The sequence below is a fragment of the Microtus ochrogaster genome, chromosome 21 (assembly GCF_000317375.1).
Source record: "Microtus ochrogaster isolate Prairie Vole_2 chromosome 21, MicOch1.0, whole genome shotgun sequence".
Classification (NCBI taxonomy): Eukaryota; Metazoa; Chordata; class Mammalia; order Rodentia; family Cricetidae; genus Microtus; species Microtus ochrogaster.
Window position 1 is genome coordinate 11,401,277 of NC_022022.1, and position 15,039 is coordinate 11,416,315.

At 50.5% G+C, this 15,039-nt stretch overlaps 1 protein-coding gene across 8 annotated transcripts in view; it reads left to right on the forward strand.

Annotated features, from left to right (window-relative positions):
- Syt6 (synaptotagmin 6) overlaps positions 1-15,039 on the forward strand; it is a 61,168-nt gene that overhangs the window by 30,925 nt on the left and 15,204 nt on the right. The window lies entirely within an intron of this gene.

Here is a 15,039-nt window from a genome sequence, read left to right on the forward strand (position 1 = left end):
CACAGAGAAACCCTGTCTCGAAAAACCAAAATAAATAAATAAATAAAATAAAATAAAAATAAAAAAAATTATTCATTTGTTACCATGAATTTAAGAGCTGGGTTTGAAAAAAAAGTTTTAAATTTATTATCATTATCATCATTATTAATTACTATGATTATGTACGTGTATACATTGTGTTTGTGTGTGTATACCTACCTGTGTCGTGCACACGTGTGGAGGCCAGAGAGACAGCTTTGTAGGATTGAGTCTGTTCTTCTGCAAGCTTTATGTGTTTCTTTGTAAAGCTGTGTGTTGGGTTGTCAGGCTTGTGTGGTAAGGACTTTACCTGCTCAGTCATCTTGTCAACCCAGACGAGCTTGGTTTTGAAAGTTGGTGTAGGCCAAGCTGGCCTTGATCTTGATCCCCTGTCCTCAGCTTCCTCGAGGGTCCCTCGACACCATGCACCCTCCAAACGAGACTATCCTAAAGAGAACATTTTTGAAAAGTGACTCCATGGAGTTATTGAGATTCCAGAAGCAACGGGCCGTGGATGACTTGTGTAATGCATGTGATCCTTGGGGAAACCTTACAGAGAACCGGGTTGCTTTGGCATAAGGCTTAAAGAGAAGGAGCTTGGGTCAGGCTGCTTGGACTGGAGCTGCGCCTCCCTGAGACGAGCTAAGCAGGCTGGTTAATTTAGCCTCTGTTTGCTTCTGTGGAAATCTGTGCTAAGAAGAGGTTGCACAGTCACGTCGGGCATCGCAGGAGAGAACCACACCAGGTTCTTCACAGCCTGCACAGGGCAAGCTTCTGGTAAACGCTGGCTACGAGCAATGTCTTCCCTCACTTACTGGTCATCTCCCTTCTGTATCTGAGGCAGACAGGCTGCAAAATCCAGGCTGCTCAACTTTCTCCGGTTGCCCATCCAGCTTATTTCTTTGAATGTCCCCTGAAGCCCTGAACTCTGGCCTTGCATTGAAAAGAAGGACTAGAATATTAGCAAAGAGGTGTCAGCATGGGAACTCTGTCTAGCATCAGCTGGGCTGTCTGGCCCCTTGAAGCCTTCTGATTGTGCAAGCTGGGAAGGAATCTCTAATCTTCAGGACCTGGCGCTCCAACACTGGCTAATCCACACACTGTGGAAAAACCAGGCTTACCACGCAGTCTTTAGAGAGGGTCAGGGAGACAGAGCCAGATGTCACCTTCTTCTCAGGGACAAAAGTGGGCTGGAATAGAGCAAAATCCGGGGCATGCAGATAGCAGTGGTCACAGATTTATAGGAACCACCCCAGTTCCAGAAACATGTGAGTCCCCATTGCTAGGCTTTGAAGGAAGGGACTGGGGTCTGCTTGGAACCGATTAATTCCACCCCCGTGTGGGCCTTTGCCTCTTAGAGGAAGAGTCGCCTCAGCTAACACTGACAGTGATGGAGATGGCTGGGTGGGGTGTGAGAGGAGAGGCAGATGTGGGTGGGGGAGGCAGGAAGAGGTGAGAGAGGAAACGCTGGTGGCTGTGTGGGAAGCCAGGAAATGCTGGGCCCCACTCAGGAGAGGAGCTGTGGAGAAAACCAGGATGAGAGCCCCAGGAACTGCCACCCTGAGGACCAGGGCTGTGACTTGCAGAATGGTCTGCCTTGATGCCAGCAGGGGCTATTCCCGAGTCAGTAGCTAAGTATCCCATGCTCCTTCGGGGCAGAGGAACTTCCTCGGAGAGACTGTTGAGGAACTCAGGCACCCGCAGCAGTGGCTCCGAGGCCTCCCCCTGCCGTGGCTCTCAGGCATCTCCACCTGTAACTCTGGAACTAGAAAAAGCTGCGCTTTGCAGGCTCCACGTCTGCTTCCCACCCCACCCCCGGGGACATGTTCCTCCTGACCTGAGCCTCTGTCCTGCACCACTCTGCCACTGCACTCGGTGCCTGGACAGGAGGAAACAACCATTAGTGTCGCCGGCTCACCTGTGGGTGCCATTAGCTGGCTCTGGCAGAACACACGGCCTATAATTTTTGGAGGTGTTACAATAATGGAGCTAATTTGGCATTTCATCATGTCCTCCCGGGCAGGCTCATGGAAGGGGGAAGGGAGGCCTGCGGCCTGCTTCAGAACAGCTCTCAGTGAAGAGCCCTGTCCTTCCTCTGGCATTTCAGGATCCTGAGGCCTTTCCCTCCGTCTTTGTCCTCCTCTGCTGCACTGCTAGACTTGCCTTCTGCTGATGGGCTGTCAGAAACCAGCTCAGAGGCTGCGGGAGCCACCCCCAGCAAGCAGCTCCACAGAAGTGGGGGTCTACATCTTGACAGAATGTCTGAAGAGTCATGTACAACATACCAAGTAGAGGGTCTCAAAAGCACCCCTTCACCTGGCCACATGGTTCACCCCATTCCGTGGGAGGCAAGGTCAAACAGCCCAGTGCTGGTTTACCGGTGAAGCTCAGGGAAAATTGGTGACTTGCCACACATCATTTTGCTAGTAAGCACTGAGCTGCAATTTGAACCCAGCCCCTGCCCCCATCTCTCAGTTTAATGTTTCCCCTAAATTCATCCATTGCTGGGGCACCTGAGTTAGAATTTGAAGCCTGACCTGTAAGTCTCATTTGGCCTGATGGGTTAAGCCTGGAAAATAACACAGCAACCCCGGGGCTCTACAACTAGCTACAGCCTTAGAAACCTAGGTCGAAAGATGGCCCGCTTCCAAGCTTCCACCCCAGATCTGCTGCTCCTTCCTCTCCCACGTTCAGCCTCAGGATTGCATAGCACACACCTGAGCCCTGAGCCCACAGGACAGGCAGGTGGGACAGGCACCAGGAGTGACAGCCACCACTGGAACCAACATGATAGGAGAGCAGGAGGTTCACAGGCCATGCGCTTGCTGCAAAGGGGAGGTGGTTTGTCTGTGAGCAGCTGGTCAGGCCCTCCCTGAGGCTCTCTCATGTGCTTCAGAATCAGGGCCCATTAGAGAGCTACCTCAAATATGACAATGCTGTCCCTGGCCCACGGTCAGAGAACACCAAAGGAGTGACTTTTAAGTTACACTCCTAGGAAGCAGAACCCCAAACCCCTCTTGGGTTGTTTACAATAGCTCCCTTGTAATGGACTACCCTTTGATTAAACAAAAGGCCAAGACCCCAGCTCCTCATCCAAGTCATGAACTTATTGTTTATACTTTATTATGAGTGTAAACATGCTGGAAAAAAAAAAAAGCAAAGAGTTTCTTTCGGAGAAAAGTAGGTGGAGTAAAGATGAACACAGGACCCAAGCGTGGTGGTATATGCCTGTAATCCCAGAACTTTGGAAGTGGAGGCAAGGGATCAGGAATTTAAGGACAACCTCCACTACTTTGTGACCTCAAGGCAGCTCGAGCTACATGAGACCCTGTCTCAGAAAACCAAAGGGAAAGAAATGGAGACAGGTTTTTAAAAGCATAAGGGCATAGTTAGAACAAAACAGTAGCTGGTGACGAGGGGAAAGGGCATAAGCAGCTCTGGGAACACTGGTGAGGACATCAAGGGGATGACTTCCTGATGACTCCAGTGTCAGACTAGAGAAGGAAGGGAAAGGTCTTCCCAGCTGAGCCTGGAGGAATTGGTTGATTACCTGTCCCTTTCCACCTAGTGGCACGTGTCTAGCATGGTCTTGTTGCAGACTATAGAGATCACTCTAAGGGGATGAACTCCAAGGGTTTGACATCTTCAGCTCCCCCAAGAAGCCTGGAGGGATAGCCGACCATGTCCTTGCCCCTCCTCGAGACCTAAGAACGACAACCAGAAAGCTAAACCCAGCTGTGTGGGAGATGGAGAGGCAACACTTGACCTGCTTCACTGATGGTATCCCCGACACAATGCTGGTACTGCACCCCAACAACCCAAGAGGAAAGGTCTGTGCAGGGTGTTCTGGGTCCTTCCACCCAGCTACTCCATGCAGGTACCAGCTCTGACTCAGGGGTTCTGCCCCCTGCTAGAAGCTTCCTTATGTCTTCCTTGACCACTGAAACAGTTTAGCATCTGAGAAAATGACGATGTACCAGATGTTTTCCATGGGAAATGACAGGCTGGTGCCAGAGTGCCACGCTAGCTGTTCAAGTGACTAAGAGGCAAGTCCTCTTGCCATCTGTGACACGGGATGATGCTGTGTATTCGTCTTAAGAGGCAGAGGGGCAAGTGTTCTAAAAAGCCTAGTGCTTCCAGAACACCAAAACCCGTCACCTCCCTGGGTCCTTCGCATCCCTTGATCTCCAGTGATCAGGGCCAGAAGGTGGGCTGGGATCTGGCTAATTCTAGAGGAGGCTGGCGGAAAGAGTCGGACCTCCAGAGTTACCGTCTGAGACCAAATCAAAGTGGACCACTCAGGCCTGAGCAAGGTATTTGACTCCTCTGAGTTCCAAGACAAGGTGTCCGTGAGAGTGGGCTCCTCTGAGCGAAATGAACTGAATACATACTAATTTCCCAGCATGGTACCTCACTGATAATCCTCAACTGTGATTTCCTTTCTTGACTTTAACTTTTATCATTAAAAAAAAGAAAGAAAGAAAAGGTTAAAAAGAAGCAGAAGCAACTTCAAAACACTGGCCAGAATGTCTTTACTCAAGTTGGTTCCTCTAACTCAGCGGTTCTCAGCCTGTGGGTGGTGACCCTTTGGGGATCGAATGACCCTTTCACAGGGCTTGCCTGAGGCCATTGGAAAACACAGTTATTTGCATGACGATTCATCACAATAGCAAAATTAGGATTATGAAGTGGAAATGAAAGTAATTTTATGGTTGGGGTCCCCACAACACGAGGAACTATGTTAAAGGGTCGCAGAGTTAGGAAGGTTGAGAACCACTGCTCTACGTGGCAGGAACGGCTGTCAGTTCCCTGATGTCGCTAGAGCTTGGGTGAACAGACCTCTGGGACCTGCCCACTGGTGAGAGGTGATCCTGATAAACTCCAAGTGCTGCTGATGTTGTCCATCAAAGAGAAGTGTACTTGGGAATTAATAATAATTAATTCTTTAATAATTAAATAATAACCTTAATAATTAAACCATAATGATTAAACATCATTACTTTTAAACCCTTTAAATTTGGGTTAGCCATTTTCTTGCTAAAAATGAACTCCCCAGCCAACCTCATGGTGCACTGGCAGAGGCCCAGGTCGATGCTTAACAAGTTGCTGCTCGTGGGCCGGGACCTGCCGAGGCTTCAGTCCTCAGAGTTCCTGTTTAAGCCCAATGAAAGGGAGACTCATATAGGATCATCCCTTCTGCTCTGCCTTGGTGTCTAACGATTTGGGGTACATTGGATCATGTTCTGTGCTACCCTGATTCCCAACAGAGTCTGTCCCAGGGCAGCTTCAGAAGCTCGTCTCTCCCTTTCTCTATACACTGAGGCTATGCTCATCAATAATTTGAGCACCTAGACCCTTCTTTCAGAGATTCTGATTCAGAGATCTTAGGTCCCACTCAGGAAATGATCCCCCATCTCTTAGAAAAAAGTTATTTCCATTGCATATGTGTGTGTGTGTAAGAGAGAGAGAGAGAGAGAGAGAGAGAGAGAGAGAGAGAGAGAGAGAGATGTTTATGATGTCTGTGGGTGAGGGCATATCATAGGCTGTATGTGTGGAAGCCAAAGGACACTTTGTGGAATTGTTTCTCTTACCTTCTATCTTTACTTGGGTTCCAGGGATCAAACCCAGGCTATTAGACTTGTACAGCAAGCTCCTTTTATCCACTGAACCGTTTAGACAACCCTAAGACCTCACCTCTTGTAGTGACCTTCATGCGGAAGTCACACCACTGCCTAGAAACACCTGCAAGGCTCTACCCTGAGGCTTTCTGTAACCAGCACTGCTGAGGAGGTAGAGGGCCGGGGTGAAACAAGTGGCTGTCCCAGTCAACACTCTGTTTCCCCTTTACAAAGCTTGGGGACTCCAGGCAAGTGCTCTACCACTGAGCTGCTTAGCATCCCTAGCCCCCTTATTGGCTGTTCTTTCTGTCGCTTTCTCAGCCAGACAAGAGGCCCTGCCATGTGGAATTGCTCGTTAGAGCATCAGATCCTTGGCAGCATGTGTACTGTCCCAGGCAGCAGGCTCAGTACTGGGAACACAGTGGTGGATAATAAAGGCTCAGGACTAGACTAAGGCAGATGAAATAGCTGGGGGGGAGGGGAGTCATCTGAAGGGCAGCCATTCTCCAGGGCTTGCGTGAAGCTAACTGATATGAGTGTTTCATTCTTTTTGTGAGTGAATACCTCTTTTGCCTCTCTCTTACCCTGGTAAGTCCCTGTTTTTTAGGAGTAGACACCAGAAGGAGCGGGGTTCAAAGTCCTGATGCAGGAAGCCCTGCGTGTGGGAAGAGCCAGGAGATAGTCTGGGGCTGAAGCTAGCACCGTTCATGAAGGCCCTGCAAGACTTGGCGAGAGTTCACAGCATTTTCTTAACGCAGAGTGTGTTAGTTATTTCCTCCTGGTTGTGACAGAATGTCTGACAGGAAAAGAGAGGAGGGATTTGTTGGGCTTATGGTTTGAGGGGATACCATCCGTCATGGCAGAGAGAGCGTGAGGGCAGGCTGCTCCGTGGAGGGGGTAGCATACAGCAGCTGCTGTTACACGGCACCTAAGCAGGAGGCAGAGCGCCTGGACTGGATGCAACCTTCAGTGCTTGCCCCTTAACAGCGCACTTTCTTCAGCACCTTCCCCTGTAAATATGTCCCACAGACTCCCAGAGAACGCCATCATCTGGGGCTCAAGTCCTCAGATACACAAGCCTGTGGGAGTCATCTCACACTCAAACCCCAACACAAGGGACGCATTGGAGGCTTAGCAGGGGCAGTGCTCTCCACCTTCTGAAAAGAGTACTCTAGCACCCTGGTGGGAAGAAAGGGAAGCAAGGAGGTCAGGCAGGCATGGTAGATGTGCTTTGGCTTCCCATGGCGTAGGAGATGGAGAGAAGTGAGGGTCTTGAGACCTGGAGACAGAATTTGCTCAGCTTGGTAAAGAACTCAATGGAAAGAAGATAGAAACTGGGGTTCATGATGGCTTCTCGTTTCTGGCTCGAGCACTAGGGTAGATGGAAGAGCTGTTTACCAATGAGGAGCAAACCCAAGGAAAATGTAAACGAAAGAGGGGAAGCTCGACGTTGAGCCCCTGTGAATGCTAAGGTTTCTGCGAGACAGCCAGGCAGCGAATACCGTGCTAGGTTTGCCCGTCTGGTGCAGTGATTCTCAACCCTCCTAGTGCCATGACCCCTTAGCAGTTCCTCTTGTTGTGGTGGCTCGCAACCATGAAATTATTTTCATTGCTACTTCATAATTGTAATTTTGCTGCTGATATGCCAATAGTCTTGGGCTAGCCCTGTGAAAAGGTTGTTCGATCCTCAAAGGGGTCGAGATCCACAGGTTGAGAGGCTCTGATCTAGAGCCTAAGAGTGATGTCTGGAGGACCCATAACCCAGGATTCAGGACTCTGGTGATGAGTGTTAGCATCATAGATGCCTGAGGGGAGATGATATCCCAGGCTGGGGCAATGATGGAGACCCAGTAGACAGAGGCAGGGTGTCTAGGAAGAGCCACAGAGGAACTGGGCAGGAGTAGCCCCTAAAATAGGAAGGGAACAGGAGGAGTGTAGTCAGCAAGACCAAGAGGCTCTGGAGTGAGAGAAACAGGAGACTGGTAAAGACCTAAACCTTCAGGATGCCCAGCCCCAAATCTCCAGAGACCCTGGAGTCTGAGAAGCTGTCAAGCATGCACCTTTGCTTAGACCAGAGCTCTGTCTACTTGCCACCTCCAGGGTAACTATTTGTAGAAATATTCCCCAGTCACCCTAGGGGACCATCTACTTGGACCAGAGCATCCTTCGGAGAGACCCTGTCACTACAGTCCAGTGAGGGACAGAGAACTGAGATCCCTCACTGCTGTGATGCCACCTTCTGTCTGACAGTCACCTGGCAGGACAACCTGCCAGCAAGAAATGAGACAGATTCCCATCATTAGCATCACGAATTTGCCATTTACTCCTTCCTACCACCCCCATATGTCATTAATGGAAAACCAGTGGCAGCAGTGGATCTGAGGGGAGGCCCCTGCCCTGGGCCCTCTTAGACAGAACATCTCTGCTCCAGACTCTGGCTTTTGTATGCATTGCCTCCAGCCTTTCAGGACCTCCCCAAACTGCTCTCCTCAAGCTCCCTTCCTCCCATGCTCAAATACCCTCTCCTATCTCCACCTACCTTCTTGAAGTCATTAGGAAGAGAGTTACCTTCCCACTGTGATCCTGACTGACAAAGGTGTCTAAAAGAAAGCGTGTGTCAGACTCTGAACATCTTGCCAGTGGCAGGTTCAAAGGAGAGGCTGGGAAGGTTTCCTAGGTGTCCCTCAAGACATCCAGACACTCAGATATTTGGCCCCCATGGAGGTCTTTTAGTCTCTCAGTGGGTCCCCTGAGAGCAAGCACAGCTTGGGTGGCCTCACTCTTGCTCCTTGCACCCCTGCTTGGCACGAGTCACCAGCTCTTCCACAACCACCCCCAAGATGTTGGCATCCACACTGAAACAGAAGCCAGAGAGTACTGAGCTCCTGCAAAGCACCTCCATCCTAACTGATCATTTATTCATAACCTTGCAAGGGCTTTGGGGCAGAAAAACACTTGTGAGAAAAGCAGGAAGGAATTCTGAACAAATAGAACCTGCACTAACACCCGAGGAGCACCAAGCAACTAGAATCAGCAACCCAGCAGATACAGCCCGGCTTTCCACCTCTGCCACCCCTGGCTTTCTCGCTGATGCCTTGGGAGCCCAGGCTTGAGGAACACAGGGAATCAACCCATACGCCTGGGCCTGATGCTCACAGCAGGCGTCCCCAGTTGGCACCCGAGAATGCATTACCACCTCCATGGCTCACTCTCTCAGCAGGAAGCGAAGCCAGCCAGGCGGGCGTGGGGCGGTCTAGGTGTCATCATTCCCCTCTACACCAGCCCTGTCATCCAGCGGGCCACCACATCCTATTGCTTTTATCTTAGATAAAGCCTGCTCTTCATTATGGCACGTGTCCCTAGGGTCATGGGGACATGCCCTCATAACAGGCCACGAGGTCAGGGAAGGTGACCCGAGAGGTGGTAACAGGGCAGCTGGCCTGGAAGGACAATGTTATCCAGGACAACAGTCAGAAGCAGTGAGGCTTTATTTCAGGCGGTGGGGGAGAAGAAGGCGATGGCATTGAGGTGCAGAGGGTTCGGGGAAAGTTTGAGGAGGGGGGACTAACGAGGCAGCATGGCACAGTGCTTAAAGTGTGGGCTCTTGAGCCTGAGTTCACACCCTAGCTCTGCCACTGAGAACTGTGTGCCCTGCCTGGGGCTACTCGTATTGCCTTTTTACCCATGCAGGAAGCGCAGGAAGCACACCCATGTGGGTAGCGGATGTGATGGACAATGCTCATCACAAACTTGACTGGCTCAGAATCACCAGGAGACAAGGCCCATCTGGGAAGGGTTAGTCAGCCTGGGGAGGACTGTCTTGACTGAGCTCATTGAAGTAGGAAGACACATACTTTAACTGTGAACGGAACCCTGGACATGGCTCCTGGATTGCATAAAATGAAGAAAGGGAGCTGAGCACACTGGCCTCTCTCTCTCTCTCTCTCTGTGACCAGCTGCCTCAGGATCCTCATGCCGTGACTTCCCAACCATGATGGATCATGGCCTTGAACTGTGAGCCAAAAATAGTCATTTCTTCCTTAAGTTTGCCTTTGCCAGGGTCCCTTATTATGACAACAGGACAAGCAACTAAGATGGATGCAGGGTACCACTGGGACCCATCTTGTGAGGCTTTTATGATGACCAGGAGCTTGACAGGACAGGGTGGCATATAGTAAAATCTCTATAAATGTTCTGCTTTGTGGTTGGATGTGGGACAACCAGGGAAGAGGGGCGTGAGGTGAGTGAGGCTGGCAAGGAAGCAAGGGCCAGCTGGTCTTCAAGGAGGTAGCTGGAGGCAGAAGGTGGAAGAGCCTTGAGTCAGAGCCACTGGTCATCTGTTGTATATATTTGGGCTTTTGAGTGACATTTCACTTGGAGAAGAGGTTGTCAGCTATACAGAACACGTGAAATGGGGCGTCATTAAGGAATTTCAAACAGAGGAGCAGTGTCCTGGTTCCAAAAAAGGACAGATCTGATGGGTGGGTCAGAACTAAAAGAGCGCCATGGAGAGGGGAAAGTCAACCCAGCCATGAGACCGTGTGGGAATCTGGAGTCACAGTGTCCCTTCTTCGTGTACCATCCACGCTTACACACCTGCTGAGGTCCTCCACCAGCTTCTGTTTCTCCAGGGACTCTGCCTGTCATGGGGGATGATACCTAAAGACTATCAAGGCTTCCGTCCACCTGTCCATAGTCTCCTCTCAGCCCGTTCCTCCTTCCTCACTATGCCCAGGACTGAGCCACACCCCTTCTCTGAGCGCCAGGCCCATAAGCTCCTGGCCTGCTGCCTTTTGACTGAGAGCTCTCCTTCCACTCTTGGCTGCCATCGTCTCCTTCGCTTTCAAAGCTCCTCTGCCTGTTAGAGCCTTTCAGCCCCACTCAGTGTTCCGGCTAATCAGATGCATCTGCCTTCATCTATCTTTGTCTCCATCCCCGACAAATATAATCTCCCAGAGGATTTGGTTTTGTCTTACCATCACACATTCTCTCTGTCTCTGTCTCTCTCTCTCTCTCTCTCTCTCTCTCTCTCTCTCTCACACACACACACACACACACACACACATTTACTAGTTGTGAGATGGATAAGAGACCCACACAGTTTGGATGCCTGGGGAGAAGGTGGCAGTGAGTCAGAGACAGAAGGAGCAGATGTACAGTCTGCCGTCACCTGAAGAATCAAGGGCACAGACCCATGTATGGGCCATGGGGCACTCAGGGATGGGTCCTACTCCTGTTCCCACCTCATCCAGGCTACTATCTATCCCCATCCCTTCCCCTGCCACACCCTTTGGCTGTATGGAACCTTTCGAGTCCAACTGTGTCTTCATACACTGCGGATCCATGTGCCCGGAAGGTCTTGTTTGCTTCCATCTGCTAACAAACATCTTTTATTCACCTCTCTAGATCCTGTTAGATGTCACCCCCTCTGGGAAACCGGTCCTGAGACTTCAGCCCGAGTTTATTGCTCCCCTAGATCCTCACAACTCTGCTTTTGTGCCCATATTATTACCCAGACCAGCCCTGACTGCCTTCCTCGCCTCTGTCTCCACTTGGAGACCATGAGGTTTTTATAATAGTAATAATTAGAACAGCGAATCCATACTGAGCACTTACTCTCTGTGCTAAACACCAAGCCAAGCACTTTGCATGAATCACCTTATTTAATCTTTTCAGTAACCCTAGGAGGTAGGTTAGATATTAGCGCCAAGTCCATAAAGGATTGCATAAGTGGTTACTCATGAATCAGAGCTAGAACTTGGTCCCGGAGCTGCCTGATCCCAAATCCATATTCTCATCTGCCAGGCCCTGGGCTAGACATGAAAGGTGAAATGGTAGGTGAAGCCAGACCCCACCCCTACTCTCTAAGGGCCTACAAGCTCCCATCAAAACACCCCGAACTTAATGTTCATGTTCTGTGTCATGATGCATGCTGTGAAGAGAAAGGCAGAAACCAGGGGAGTCAGCCTGGCTCGGAGGGTCCAGTCTCCACACCCTAAACCTCCGGCCTGCACAGAGGGGTTAATCATTGCATGCTTCTTCACCCGTCAGAGCCATTTTGGCTTCCACCCTATCTCCCTTCCAGGTCCACTTGGCCCAAAGTAACTTAACAGCACTTCCTGGCCACTGCTTCCAAGAGCCTTTTTAGGTCTCCCGTGGCTCCCCTGAAAGTGTAGCGGATGCTTCTCTGCTGCTGATGAGCGAGTCAGACAAGCTACTTAATCATTAAGAGACTAGAAGTGTTCCCTGAAAGATGGGGAGGCATCGTTCTTGCTTTGCTCAGCCTGGATTTCCCAGGCGGACTCTGGGCATTGACGCCGCTCCTTGCCCGTTTAGGAAGTAGCACGATTAACCCCGGAGAACAGCAGAACGTTTGGGGGCTGTGAGCGCCAAAGGACTGAGAGTGTTTGAACTGCCAAACGAGATTGCCAGGTTCCTAGAGATGGGCAGCGGACACTAGTTCAGCATCCTCGGACCATCTCAGCAGGGGATGGTTGATAGATTAGACCCTCAAGTGTGGACTCTTAGGTCTTGTGGCTGACAGGATAGAGAGGGAGCATCACCCTTTCATTTCACAGGTTCAGAGATGGAAAATGACTTGTTCAAGGTCTCATAGCTCATAAACAGCAGAGGGACGAAAAGCCTGGGTCTCTTGGATTGTGGTCCACTGTTTTTTCCTAGTTAACATACTATAGGATTTATTATTATTATTATCATCATTATCATCATCATCGTTGTTACCTACTATGTCTAGGGCTACATTAAGTGCATCAAGGAGAAAGAATTACTTCACTCATCTGTGTCGGATAGCTGCTGTGCAGCCTATGAAAGCAGCATTGCAATGGATGTGCCCTCAGGATCTTGCTGCCCTGACATCCTGGACCCTGAAGCCAGGGAGCATGCTGCTATAATGGGCAGAAACACTGGTGGGTGGAAGGCGTGTTGCACTTAGGACAGGTTTCTCCAGAAGCCAATTTTCTGCTTCTCCTCCCCTGGTATCAGGCCCGCCTCCTCCCGGCTTCAGCCAAGCTGCTAGTGAGCTCAGATCAGTCCTATCCGCCCCTGGGTTAGTAGAGGGGGCTGGAGCTGGTTTCTGCCGCTTTGTGGACATCGGTAGCCTCTCCCACACGGAAGCACACTACCAGTCTGCCCTAAGGCGGCCTCTGACATCAGATGGAGATGAAAAGCAATAAGGCATCAGCTGCTCTCCAGCCCCTGCCAGCCCTGGTTTTTATTAAAGGCCAAAGTCTCAAACATTCCTAATGAGGATAAAAGGTGGGCTCGGTGGGCAGAACCGGGTTGAAGCCTGAGACAGAGGCCAGAGCAGAGAGGGCTGGGGCCCAGCTGTGGCCTCATTTCCCACTAGGAAAGGTGATGACCAGCTAAGGCTGACCAGCTGCTGTTTGTTTGCCTCCCACCTCTTGATTTACTCAGAATTAACCTACTTCACTTGAGCAAATACTCCAGGCCTGTGTTGTCTGCCTGTGAAGTGGAACAATGCCCCTTAGTCCACTGAATCACAGCAGCAGGCTTGGGAGGTCCAGGCTGCCACAGCAGAAGCCCCTGGCACTGGGCTTCGACCCTCAGACTCATTTCCTGTCTGAATCGTGATGGTATTCTGGGCCAGTTCCTGTTTCTATCTGGGCCATCAGTGGAAAGTGAAAGTCACCGTTAGTTACGGGATTACAGTAGGGATGCCATAGAGTAACACACATCCAGCACCCACATGCCTGCACTGTCTCGTGGGAAAGGACCATCCTGCAAACAGAGGGGCTCCCTTGGGCCACTGCTTCCCAGAGGGAGCTGTTCTCGGAGACTCCATTTACCCTGATGGATCCCAGGTAGCAAAAGCCAATTTCCCAAGTTCATAAACAAACCAGCGCAAACTCCCTAAAAGAGATAGCATCTGAAAGTGCCGTCCTGCCACTGTAGCATGGCGATGATGGGGACACGGGGACGGCAGCCTTTGCTTGTTCCCTGTTAGAGGAGCCACAGGGGCTTCCAGGAGTCTTGCCAAGGCCCCACCTTGATCATAGCATGGGTACAGACAGTCCCTCCTGCCGGCATTCTTTTGGCCGAAGCATAATCATTCTTTCTTGCAGGCATCTGCAGCCCCTTGTGTGTGCTGTTTGCTGTCTCCAAGGCACACGTGGTTTGTTAGGCAAGGATCCTACCACGGAGGGGCCTTTGGTTAATTATTGCACGGTAGGGGAGGCAACAACTGAAAAGAGAGTGACTTGGTGACTCCCATGAGCTGCTTATCAGGTATGGAGTCATCTAAGGAAGAGGGAGAAGGATTTGGGCATGAGCAACCAAAGATAGACAAGGTATGCAGAGCAGAAGTTGGCCTACAGAAGATGCTAAGTTGAGGAAGTAAGAAAGAACTCAATTGCCCCCAAACAAAGAAGTGGAGTCTTGATTCCGAAACTGAACAAGGGAAGAGCTGAAGGTGTCTAAGCAGGACATTGACATATGTATGTCTGGCACTGGAGGACTTGCTAGTCATACAACCTCGGGCAAGTCCTTAACCTCAGGAACATTCATTTCCTCCGGTGTGAGGCAGGCATAATAGGAACAGCCACATTGCAGTGCTTTGCTGAGGCTCACCGAGAGAAAGCAGCACAGGACATAGCAGGCAGTGAGCTGCACATACTCTTGGCTCCTATTACTGTACGCTATGAGTCTGAACAGTTTCTGGAACTTTGGGCAGGGTCGGGCTTAGAGCGCTGTGAAGGGGGCTAAGGAGAGATGGATTTCTGATTGCGTCTCTCTGCCTCAGTCTGAGACGGTGTATTATCCAAACATGCAGCTGATCACACAGACGGACCCCAGGACAGAAGGGGACCGTGCTCACACAGGTCCAGGGCATAGGGCAGCTTCTGTGTCTCCCTCATTTGAGGAAGAGTCTAGGAAGACTAGAGGCACACCTGAGATAGACGGAGAAGTAGTTGCCGGTGTGGGGGAGGGGCACTGTATCCACCCAGCCCTGAAGCATGTCTCTAGTAAATTTTCTTTCAGAAAATAAGACCAGGCCACACTGGAGAGATGGTTCAGAGGCTAAGAGCACTTGGTCTTGCCGAGGACCCGGGTGATTCACTGCACCTACATGGTGGTTCACAACCATCTGTAACTCCAGTTCCTGGGGATCTGACGCCCTCTTCTGACCTTAATAAGCACTAGGCACACACATGCTGCACTGGACAAAACACATGCATAAAACTGAATAAATAAATCTGAGAGAAGAAGAGGAAGAAGAGAATGGACCAATCAGTGAACAGATGGGTGGAGCCAGAGTACCCCTGACTAAATTGCCTAGAAATTCTTCCAGTATGACCTCCCTATAGTAATTTATTAAACCCCTTCTCTATCTGACTTTTTTCCCCTTAATACTTCTGACTAACTT